This window comes from Brassica napus, chromosome C8 (assembly GCF_020379485.1).
Source record: "Brassica napus cultivar Da-Ae chromosome C8, Da-Ae, whole genome shotgun sequence".
In the NCBI taxonomy this organism is placed as follows: Eukaryota; Viridiplantae; Streptophyta; class Magnoliopsida; order Brassicales; family Brassicaceae; genus Brassica; species Brassica napus.
Window position 1 is genome coordinate 15238923 of NC_063451.1, and position 12545 is coordinate 15251467.

The 12545-nt window shown below is 39.5% G+C and overlaps 1 pseudogene; it reads right to left on the bottom strand.

Annotated features, from left to right (window-relative positions):
* Window positions 1–627: 627 nt before the first annotated feature.
* Window positions 628–3473, bottom strand: LOC106381949 (annotated as a pseudogene).
* Between the last annotated feature and the right edge of the window lie 9072 nt (window positions 3474–12545).

The following is a 12545-nucleotide window of genomic DNA, read 5'->3' on the forward strand; positions in this document are numbered from 1 at the left end:
ACTGGGTTTTCCTGATAAGGTTTTAATGAGGCAACGTGAAGCGTATTACAATCTTGTATGGTTATGGCATCCAAGGGGGAGTGTTATAAATCAAGTGATGAATGTCTATAACCGGCCCAAACCCTAGAAGAAAGAGACATAGCCGAAACCCTAGAGAGAGGAGAGAGAAGCGGCCGCATGCCTTAGAGGAGAGAGAGAGGCGGCCACAAGATTTAGAAAAAAAGAAACCCTATTTCTTTTTCCTTATATATGTAATCTTTCCATTTATGTATTTAATAGTTATCATAAATCTATCTAGTTGGATTATGATTTGTACTCTTTCATTTTATCTCTATCTTGTAACCCTTATATAAGGGATGTCTTATTCATTAATTAAATACATAGAACTATTCAGTATTCAGTCTTGTAATTACAACACTATACCATTTCTTTGCTGTAATTTGTTTGAAGTTAAACTTTTTCTAGATTGTTTTCTCAGTTATCCTAAGATTAATTGTCTTCACAGGAAATCAGAATTTGTAAGATATTACGAACACAATCCGACCAACATGATTGACCGATTAACAAAGGGTTTGGAATGATGGACAATGGTTTTGCGTTTGTCATTGACCCACCATACGCAATATATAGCTGAACTCCATTTTATAAAAACACAAAAGGGGTCCACACTAAAAATAAAATATACACTTGTTAAAGAAGAGAGCATTTTCTCTTTTACTTAAATGAAAAACGCACCATTAATTAAGCTTTAGATAAACCACACTACTATTAAACAAAACTCTGGTTCCTAAAATCACATAGAACTGTTCTTGAGTTATGCTGAGTTGTTGTAGGAACTATAAGTGGTCTCCGCAACATCTTGACCTGGTCCTTGCTCGTTCTTGTCCAAGTTTATTCCTTCCTGTGATGGGACTGCCGTAAATCGATTCTGCACACAGGAACTTATCAATCTATTATGAAACTGGCATGAAGATTATTTCTCCTGTAACTTCTTAACCTTAGAGAGAGCTATTTTCAACAAGAAGCTCTTCGTATTGGCTTTTAAGCTTGTTAATTTCTGCTCTAAGGCTTGCGTTTTCTCCATTCAACACATCTGCTCGTTGTGCCAACTCATCACATTCCGCCTGAAGCACAAAAAAAAAAAAAAAAGATTTTGATCATTTTATATCTACTAGGCTTGATGCTTTTGAACTTGTTTATGTTATACCTGTTTACGCAACCTGGATCTACGAGCATATTCCTATTGGACTGCTTCCGTTTCTGTCGCTTAAGCTCTCTCTCATCCTATTTTCCAAAACAATCAAACACGCTGCTTAAAGAATAACGGTAGAGAAAGGGAGGGGACACAAAACCTGTATCCATGTTTGTGATTGAGAAGCCATCTACTACTACAACTCCAGGAACTGTTGTAGAAACATTCCCATGACCGCTCCAATAATCCATTCCTATGTTTAGATTTGTTGGTGGGCCTGGAACACCTGTAGGCAATGATGGGAACGATCTGGTTCGCTGGCTGATTACTTCCATGAGCACGCAGTGGTTCATGAGCAGAATCTGAAGCTGAAAGAAAAAGAGCAGAGCATCTTTCAACATTTAGGTGCACTCTCTGAAATATGCATCTTTCAACATTCATTTAGATCTGTATCACATAATAATATGAGTTTGAGATATGTGAAAAGATAGATTAACAAACCATCCTTCCCGTTGTTTCTAGACCCAGAGTCCTGCAAAAGTCACAAAGCTAATCAGTAACGTGACCCATATTCATGAATGGATGGCTAGAAACTTACGTTTTGTGAATCTGCATCATTTCCTTCACTTGAACCATCAGAAGCGCTCTCAGCACTGTAGAAAACCAAACAAAAATCTACTAAGTTTATCATAGCTAGCAAACAAGCTTTTGATTTTCATACTATCGTGAAGTCACATGCCTTTTAGAACAAGAGTTTTTGCCAGTGTCGTTGTTCTTTCCTATAATCATATTCAAACTTCCCAAGCTTCCTTTTGATCTTTTGATTGGCAACTTTTCCTTCACCTCAGCTTGTTTACTACCACCACCCTCTGTATTTCCCTGAATCCAATGCATTCCTCAATCAAGATTTCATTTTGACATAGAAGCTAATCAAGAAAAAATGGAAAACACACAGAAGCTTCAGCCATTCCATAGGGACTATACGGATAAGATCCCTGTTGCAGCAAGGAAGCACGTTAGCAGATAAACATTTTACTATTTTTGAATACATAACCGGAAGATCCAAAATGTAGCAGTAGCACCGGAGGTAATGAAGAAGGGTGGCCGTACATCCCACCTGGAGGATACATCGGTGGTGGTGGTGTTCCATAAGGAGGCATCATCATATGCTACAAACACAATACATTCAGTAACCTTTCACAAGTATGCAAATATCAATAGCAAAAGTTTAGAAACTATCCCCTGAAGCTCCAAAGAGGGATTAAATCAAAAATTTACCTGAACGCCCCACATATAAAGGTGAGGCTGAGGACTTGACGCCACATAACCATGAGGCGGCATAGGAGAATAAGCCTGTTAAACAAGAAACATGAAAATGAATCAAAATAGAAACAACTAGTGAACAAAAAAAACAACAAAGGAATCTCTTTTTAGACCTGGAAACCAGACCAATCAGGAGTAGCCATTCCAGCACTCACAGCAGAAGAAGAAGAAGGTTCCTACAAACACGTAAACATTTTAATCAACAAAGCATGACACACAAACAAACACATTAGGCAGATAACTTTACAAACCTGTGAAGTAACAACAGGAGCAGGAGAAGAAGGCGGAGGAGGAGGAGTCTTAGGTTCGTTCTCTTTACTCCTTTTTTTCATCTCGCTGCTACCCATTATATATATCACATTCACCCAACTTCTAAACAATGCTCAGAACGACAACTTCTGCTTATAAGCAAAAACCTACCAAAGAGAGCTGAGTAGAGATTTCCACAACAGACAGAGCCTTGAACAATACAGTTGCTAACAATAGTGGAGGAGTCAACAAGAGACGATAACCAGAAAACAAAATCTAAATACAAAAGTTTTTTAAGAACTACACTGAATCTAGCGTTGTAAAGATACCTTAAGATCCGTGATTGGTTGTCGTGTTTAGGAGAATCAATGTCTTAAAATTGAGTTTTGCTGATTGGTTGTCGTGTTTCTGAAGAGAATGAAGGTCCGTCTGCTTGACAGGGAATATATAATTGATTCACAACTTGATAAGGAAATTTGTACTCACCCCAGCTTGATTTTAAATGCAAAAGTAAATCCAAACTTGAATCAAATGCAAAAGTAATCACAACCACTTCTTGTGAACAAACAAAAAAACCGAATTTTTTTACGTTTCTAACCCCCGTAAATCGTCTGGTCTACTTCTACTTAAAAATAATTTAAAAAATTTGTAAAACATATTTTGATAAGTGAAAGATTGAAATCATGTAATTAACATATGTTTTAAGAGATATAAATTAAGATATAACAAAATTTAATTGTTTTCAACATAGATGAGTGAAAGTTGTGAGTCATGATATTTTTTTGTTTAAGTTTTGCCAACATATGTTGTAGTATTATATGTGTTCTTAGGGTTAGATTTTGTGATACATAAATGTTTTTTTGAAAACTTTAAAATTTACCTAAGTGTGTTTATTTCTGTGTATAGTAAACACTATTTAAGTATAACTACGGCTTTATAACGTGGTTAGTTAGTTAATTTAGTCAATTTAGTTTAGGGGTTAAATTTAGGGTCTGAGATGACTTACAAGTAAGTCGTCTGATGTACAGTATTCAACAGACGACTTACTAGTAAGTCGTCCAAACCGGACCGAACTTTTAATTTTACAATGTACTTTTAAACCTAACCGGATTATTTACCGGATATATATAAGGTGTTTTTTTTTATTCACTGTTTCGCGAAATTCAGAAAACTATAACGCCGTTTCTCTCAAAGGCGATTTCGAAGGCGATTTCCGTCGATTCTCTCTAATCCGTCATTCTCACCGCCGGTTATCTCCCCGCCGTTATCACCACAGTTCTCACAGCCGCTTCCTCTATTTAAGATCTGAGAGGAAACCCTAGCGCGCATTCTCTCAGAGGCGTCTCGTTGAACTCTGCCGCCGGTAAGTTATATCTCTTACTGTCGAGTGATTGATTGAGGAAAAGATAAACATAAAACGTTGTCTCTATCAATTTATACACTCGTTCTTTTTTCACGTCTATTTTTGCAGATATATGACCGCTATGTCGAAGGCGACTATATCTTCTCTGAATTTTCAGGTCGGCTTTAAAATGTTCTACTGGAAGTCTTGGAAGACTTATAATTAAGTCTTTCAGCTGGAAAACTTGTCAGATGACTTAATTATAAGTCTTTGATTGTTTTGAGATGGTTGACTTAATTATAAGCCTTTGATTGTTTTGAGATGACTGTCTTTGATTGTTTTGCAGGCAAAAAAAAATGGATATACCAGAACTTCCCCGTAGGATACATACATTAGGGGAAGAGCCCCCCGCAGTGCATAGCATTTCGTATCATACTTGTTGGACGTTGCATACTGCTTTAAAGAAAGCTCTTCATGTTGACGAATATGAAGAGCTGAAAGAGTCGAAGTTGGGAGTTTTCATCAAGTTCCAAGAGCTGGGATTTGATTGGGCTTCAAGGCTGGTTCACTACATGCTCGGTTTCCAGCTGGACATAAAGAAGAAGTATGAGCTGTGGAGTCTCGTTGGTCTAGAACCTGTGAGGTTTTCACTGTTAGAGTTTGAAAACCTCATTGGTCTAAACTGCGAGTACATCGAGGAACTTGAGAGACCTCACTGTGTTGTTATAAAGGAGTTGACTTCTTTCTGGGAGATGTTGGGAGTTCATGTCGAAGCTGGGCCATCTACTCAGGAGATAAAGGCAGCATTTGAGAGATGCGAAGGGTGGTCTCGGGATGATCGCAAGCGGCTCGTGTACCTTGCCATCTTCACTGGATACATTGAAGGGAGAAAGTATTCAACCCCTACACGGGTTAGTCTGACAAGGCTAGTGATGGAGCTAGAACGGTTTGAGAATTATCCATGGGGGAGAGTCGCGTTTAAGGTTCTGATGGACTCTGTGAAGGGCAGAGATATTTCGGGTTATTACACTATTAATGGATTTCCGCAAGCTCTCCAGGTCTGGGTGTACACAGCTCTGCCGGAATTGAGTGCTAATTATGGTAATCCTCTCCCAAACAATCCATCTCCACCGATACTGGCTTACAACGGTCGCAAAGGACGCATACAGTTTAAAGAGGCCATCCTCAGTCAGGTATTTACTTCAATCTGGACGACTTCGCAGAAAACTTATAATTAAGTCATCTGATAAGTCTTCCAACTGGACGACTTAGTAGAAGACTTATAATTAAGTCATCTGGAAAGTCTTCCAGCTGGATGACTTAGTAGAAGACTTATAATTAAGTCGTCTGGGAAGACTATCCAGGCTACTTAATTATAAGTCTTCTACTAAGTCTTCCAGCTGGAAGACTTTCCAGACGCCTTAATTATAAGTCGTCTACTACGTCGTTCAGCTGGAAGACTTTCCAGACGACTTAATTATAAGTCATCTGCGAAGACTTTTCTTTCCATTTTTCTTAATCCGTCAAATATCTAAGTTCATATCTTCTATTTACTGCATACTAGGGTGATCAACTTTGTTCAGAAGGACATTGGTGAAATGTTTCCAAAATGGGAGTTTGATGTTGAGGACACGCCCGCGGAGAACATAATTAAACTCATGTTTGTGAAAAAACCGTGGAAGTGGACCATGGATTGCTGGGAAGTCACCGGTACTTGGGTCAATACAAAGCCGGCGGTTGTGAGTCCAGCGAAGAAAAAGTTAGTGAAGGAAGACAGTCCAAGACCTCGGAAGAAAGCTCGTAAAGAGGCTAGTGAAGAGGCTAGTGAAGAGGCAGCTGCAGAGGCTAGTGAAGAGGTTCATACAGTGGCTCGTTCAGAGGTGACTACGACTGCTGGTGGGTTGACCAAAGAGGATATTAAAACCATGTTCAAGAACATAGTTGATGCCATGAGGGAAGGGTTTGAGACGTGCCTTAAGGAGATCAAGTATCTGTCGGAAAGGGTGGAAGCTGTGGAGAAGAAGGTTGGTATCACCACAAAACGGAAAGGAACATCATCTCAAAACACTACCTCTCCACCTAAACTGACGCTCGAACCCGGGTTAGTAACGAATCCTATCCCAACAAGAGATTGACTAGACAAAGTCTTAAGAATAAGAACTGAAAAGTTGCATTTGCTTTGTTTCTTGTATGTCAGAACATGTGTGCTTTGTTTATAGTGTATGGATTTTGTATATGTATTTTATTTCATGTTTGAAGACACTCATTGGTTATTATTATTTAAAATGGATCTTTGGTTATTATTGCATAAACCCATCTTGTATATTGCAGAGTGAAAGTGTTAATGGGATGAACGCGGGAAGGAAGAGCTTGGCGGAGGATAAAGGTCAAGATGTGCCGGCAGATGCTAGTTCCTCGAAAGGTAAAGCTCCAGAACCAAGCCTTGTTCTATTGGACAAAAATCAACCCACTGTTTCGGATTTACAGAAGAATGATGCTAGATATCAGGAAAAGAGGGATGCTGCTTTGGCACTTTGCCGTGCAAAGAGTGATCGAACAAGGAAACTTGTTGCCTCACAGAAATCTCCTTATACGGCAAACAACACGGCCAAAATGATCATTCCAAACAAAAACCTTTATCAAGGCTATAATCCTTCTGCACCAATTGACAAGAAGAAGTTGAAGGAGCTCGTTGATTGGTTGAAAACTTGTCCGTAAGTGTTTGCTTTTCCCATAATAGCTTGCTTTAGTCTACAAAAACTGATTGCTTTTCAACATTTTGTGTTTGCAGTCATTATAGAACACCTCTCGATAAAAAACCACGTACAAGTAGAACTTGGTGGTATAACATCCTCCAGACCTCCTTAGAGTGGCTGGAGGACTGTGTAAGTCTTCTGCTATGACTTAGATGACTTACTGATAAGTCTTCTTTGTAGACGACTTAATTCATCTACGAATTACCAATAAGTTGTCTGATATCTTCTGACTTGTACCCTATTTTATATGCATCATATTGATGCTTGGATTAATGTGCTGAGGAAGAGGTACGACGCTAACCCAAAAAATTTCAGGAGCGAGAGAATGTGTTTCCTTGATCATCTCTTTGCTCAGCAATGGAGATTCAATATCAAGGATTTTAAGGACTCGGAGCCCGATCCGAACGGTTTAGGAAGAAGACTCCCTGGTGGGGCGTGGAATTATTATGCAAGCATTATACCATCACTTTGCCAATCAAACAAGGTTTGGGGGACGGATATTGATGATATCTATGCGCCAGTGAACTACACTAACACTCATTGGATTGCTATGTGGATATCGATCCCTAAGAGGCACGTAGTCGTCTTTGACAGCATTTTTTCCAGTATCTCCCCAGAAGAACTCGATGTGGTAATGGAGTCTTTTCTCTACATGGTCCCTTATTTGCTTGTTGAGTGCGCTTCCTCAGACGAACAACGTGCCCAATACAGTCTAGAGCCATTCACATATGAGAGACCGACCAATATACCTCCGGCCCGAGCTGGTGATTGTGGCGTGTACGCTCTAAAGTACATTGAATGTGATGCTCTTTGGATAGAGTTTAGTAAAAACGACTTTGCTAAGCCCAACGGGAAGATTATGAGGGATAAGATGGCGGTGGATATATTTCAAGAGCTTTCTGACGCGCATGAGTTCGAAAACAAGGACAATGATGCCAACCTGGGTGCGTATGAGGGGTGATAAACAGGCTACGTTAAATTATTTTGTATGATAGATTAGGCTGATGTGTGTATTTGAACTTGATCCTTATTTTGTAACCTATCTTCTGCGCAGAAGACTTACAGACAAGTCGTCTGGAATGTTGGACGACTTAACTATAAGTAGTCTGGAAAGTCTTCTGTGCAGTGACCTTTTGTAACCTTTCGGATAATATAAAGGGCAAAACCTTCTTAAATTTGTTTGGTAGTGCAATTTGACAAAGAAGTTGACACAGATAAGTTCATAACACAAATTTTTAATAGATAGACTAAACACTGGACGACTAACTGGACGACCTTCTGGACGACTTACTTGAAGGTCTTTTGGAAGACTAAACACTGGACGACTAACTTGAAGGTCTTCTGGAAGAATAAACCCTCGACGACTAACTGGACGACTTAATTGAAAGTCTTGAAGACTAAACACTGGACGACTAACTTGAAGGACTTCTGGAAGAAAAAACCCTGGACGACTAACTTGAAGGTCTTCTGGAAGAAAAAACCCTGGACGACTAACTTTAAGGTCTTCTGGACGACTTACTTGAAGGTCTTCTGGAAGACTAAACACTGGACGACTAACTTGAAGGTCTTCTGGAAGAATAAACCCTGGACGACTAAACCCTGGACGACTAACTGGACGACCTTCTGGACGACTTAATTGAAGGTCTTGTGGAAGACTAAACACTGGATGACTAACTTGAAGGTCTTCTGGAAGAAAAAACCCTGGACGACTAACTTGAAGGTCTTCTGGAAGAAAAAACCCTGGATGGCTAACTTTAAGGTCTTCTGGACGACTTACTTGAAGGTCTTCTGGAAGACTAAACACTGGATGACTAACTTGAAGGTCTTCTGGAAGAATAAACACTGGACGACTAACTGGACGACCTTCTGGACGACTTACTTGAAGGTCGTCCACGTCATTTCTTACATTGTGGTTTCGTATGGCCAGTTTTCTTGCATTTTGAGCATCTATAACCCTGTGTTGCTTACGGGGTTTGCGTCCTCTCATCCTGGATAGCTCCAACCAAGATTGTCATCTTGATTTCTTCTGTCTTCCCAGACCACGCTTTACATCTGTAGGAAAGCATGTGCGTTTCTCAACTTGTTGTCCAACACAAGGATATATATTCTCTGAGTATCCTGCAAACAGAAAATCCTTTGAGTACACTGGACATACAAGTGTAGAGATATGCAAACTAGCAGATGTTCCAGCAGCTATAGCATGAGAGCAAGGTATTTTCTCCACTGCATAGACACCACAATCACACTTTCCATGTTCCAAATCAACCACACAGTCCATTTTGCCACCTTTCACAAAGAATCGCCATCCATCAATTGGTTGTACCGCCCTCGTATCCTCTATCTCCGATCGAACAGCAAGCAAGTATTCAACACCTAAACTATGTTGAGTTGGGAGACTCAAAGCATCTTCTCTCCTTTTCCAAAACCACTTTCCTAGCTTCTCCCTTATGAACTCCAATAGGTACTGAACCGGAAATCCTCTAGCTCGCTTCAGAGCGAAATTAATAGATTCAGCGATGTTGCTTGTCTTTATGTTGTACTTGTCCCCCTGACAATAAACTCTTGACCATAGGCTGACGTCGGCATTCTCCAAATACGTTGCAAGGTCCGGGTTTGCACTCCGTATCTCAGCCATGTACCGGTCAAAATCTGAAACCATATGAGCATAAGCAGCACCTTTCACCAAGTACAAGAGATGTTTCCCTTTATACTTTTTGACAATGTTATCTTGAAGGTGATAATAACATATTCCTCGGGTTGCCCAAGGAAACACCTTATCACACGCAATTTTAATAGTCGTGTGCCGGTCGGAGACTATCACTAGAGGCTGCTCATCAGATACACAACTAGCCAATTTTGTGAAAAACCATTCCAAAGAAGGTTCATCTTCAGCATCTACGATCCCAAAAGCCAATGGAAATATCTGAAAATTCTCATCTTGTGCGGCTGCAACTAACATAACACCTTCATACTTCCCACTTAGGTGAGTCCCATCCACCACAATGACCCTTCTCTGATACTTAAAACCTTTGATAAAAGCTCCAAAAGAGAGAAATAGATACTTAAATCAATTGATAGAATCAAGTTCTATAGCCGTGATAGAATCGAGATTTGCTAAGGAGATTTGCTCGAGATATGATGGCAGACGCGAATACCCATCTTCTGCTGATCCTCTCACCAATGTTTGTGCATATAAAAGTGTTTTGTATGAAGTGGTGTAATCAAGCGTCATGCCAAATATGTTCTTCATTGCATCAGTGATATGATGCGGAATCAACCCATCAATGATTCCAACACGATCAATGAAAAGCCTACCAACATACTTCGGAGTACAGTGTCTCCGCTGAGCGAGTCGGTCTCCCATTGAGCATGTATGTTTTTCCACATACTTTGTTACCCAAAACGTGTTTGTCCCATGTTTCACACTCGCTCTGATCTTCCATTGACAACCACTAACCGGACATGTTGTCACAAGGAGAGTTTTTGTTGACTTGTATATTCTGAAGGAGAACCTAAACCTCACTGCTGTCAACCGCAGCTCTGAAAGCAGTGCATCCTTGCTAACAAAACTCTGGTTGACATAGATACTATTACCATTCGATCTTCCTCCTTCAATCTTTTTGAAATCTTCAAAACACATATCATCATCTTCCTCATCCTCATCTTCAACCTTTCCATAAACACTGTAATCCTCCCCATTTTCGTCCACTTCAGCAACAATAGAGATATCAGCATCCTCCTCCCCATCATCCTCCTCCCCATCGTCCTCCTCCCCATCATCCTCCTCCCCATCATGATTTTCATCTTCAACCAAATCATCATCATCATCTTCAAAACATTCATCAGCTTCATCAGCTTCATCATCTTCTTCCCTGAACTCTGAAACTGTTTCCACCTTGCTACGACTTGATACACAAAGCCGTACTCCATGCGTTTTGGTTATCTCGAGCAAGTTTCAAACTTGTCTATCACTTGTAACATGAATAGGAGGGGTGTCTGGAGCCAGCATCATTTCTGCTGGTAATGAGTAGGTTATCTCCACAGATTCTGTGCTCATGTCCAGGTTATAATCTTCTAGAGCCATTGCAAGAAGTTCAGCATGTGTCGAACCTTCCCCCAAAAAAATGATTCTCGCTCCTTTGACATTATCAACCACAAAATCCCAACGGCAATCTTTCAACAATCATTCTCCATACACTGCATGTAACTGACGCATCATCTACAAAAATTCAAAATAAAACACATTAGTAAACGTAGAGAAAATGAAAGTTTACTAAACATTGACGCATACGACATACCAGTAAGTCGTCTGGAAGACATACCAGTAAGTCGTCTGGAAGACATACCAGTAAGTCGTCTGGAAGACTTACCAGTAAGTCGTCCAAATAGGTCATTTTTGCAATTGAATTTTAAATAGGACGACTTACAAGTAAGTCGTTCAGCTTTGTTTGTTAAAAAAAAAAACTTTAGACGACTTACCAGTAAATCGTCTAGGATAAAACGGGTTAGTTTTGCATTTGACCGAATTGTGTCAGATATTTGACTTTTCTTGGACGACTTACCAGTAAGTCGTCTCTGGGTAAACAAAAATTTCAATATTTTATTAAAGCTATATGACTTATTTGTAAGTCTTCTCAGGTTAGTTTGCAATTCGAAAAAGAAACTTAAATATTTAACTTTGCCTAGACGACTTACTTGAAAGTCGTCCAGGTAGACGACTTACGAGAAAGTTGTCCGAGATAAGCAAGGTTTGACCAGAATCTAGGAAATAAATCTGGACGACTTTCAAGTAAGTCGTCTTACTTGACGACTTCCGCGTAAGTCGTCTGGGAAAAGTTAAATATTTAAGTTTTATTTTCCAATTGCAAAAGTAACCTGAGGCGGCTTACAGATAAGTCGTCTAGCTTTAATAAAATATTGAAATTTTTGTTTTCCCGGAGACGACTTACTAATAAGTCGTCCAGGAAATGTCAAATATCTGACACAATTCGGTCAAATGCAAAACTAACCCGTTTATCCTAGACGACTTACCAGTAAGTCGTCTAGGGTATTCTCTCGATTTTTTTTTAACAAACAAAGATAACGACTTACAAGTAAGTCGTCCGTTTGACCAGAAGACTTACCCGTAAGTCTTCTACAGCCAGACTACTTACGGGTAAGTCTTCTACGCGAACAGATCTGGAAAAAAATTCAATTTCATACGTTAAATTAGTGAGATGACTTCCTTAGCACACAGAGTCTTCTCCAACCACCCAGAACCTCAAACGAAGGTAACCCACCACAAATAGTATGCTTGAATGGCTCTATCAACCAAAAAAAAAATTGAATCAAAAGCTTGAGTTTTTTGGATGAATATGGAGGCAAAATGAAAAAGATGTTGCTTTTAGTTCATAACAAGTGAGAAAGAGAGAGTATAAATCGATTTGAGGTGCATTAAGAGCTTCAAATTGGTTGTTCATGGTGGTTGGTGTATTGATTGTAATGGCAATCTTGTAAATACTTGAAGATGATGAGGTTGAGAGTGTAAAAATGTCATTTTCGAAAAAAAGAAAAAAAAACTAATGGCATTTTCGTGAATAATATGAACTTGTGGGGTGAATAGGACAAAAGAAAAATCCAAACAAAGTATGGGTTAGTTTTACGTTTGACTTTGAGTTTTGAGTCAATTTTGCAAAAATCCCTA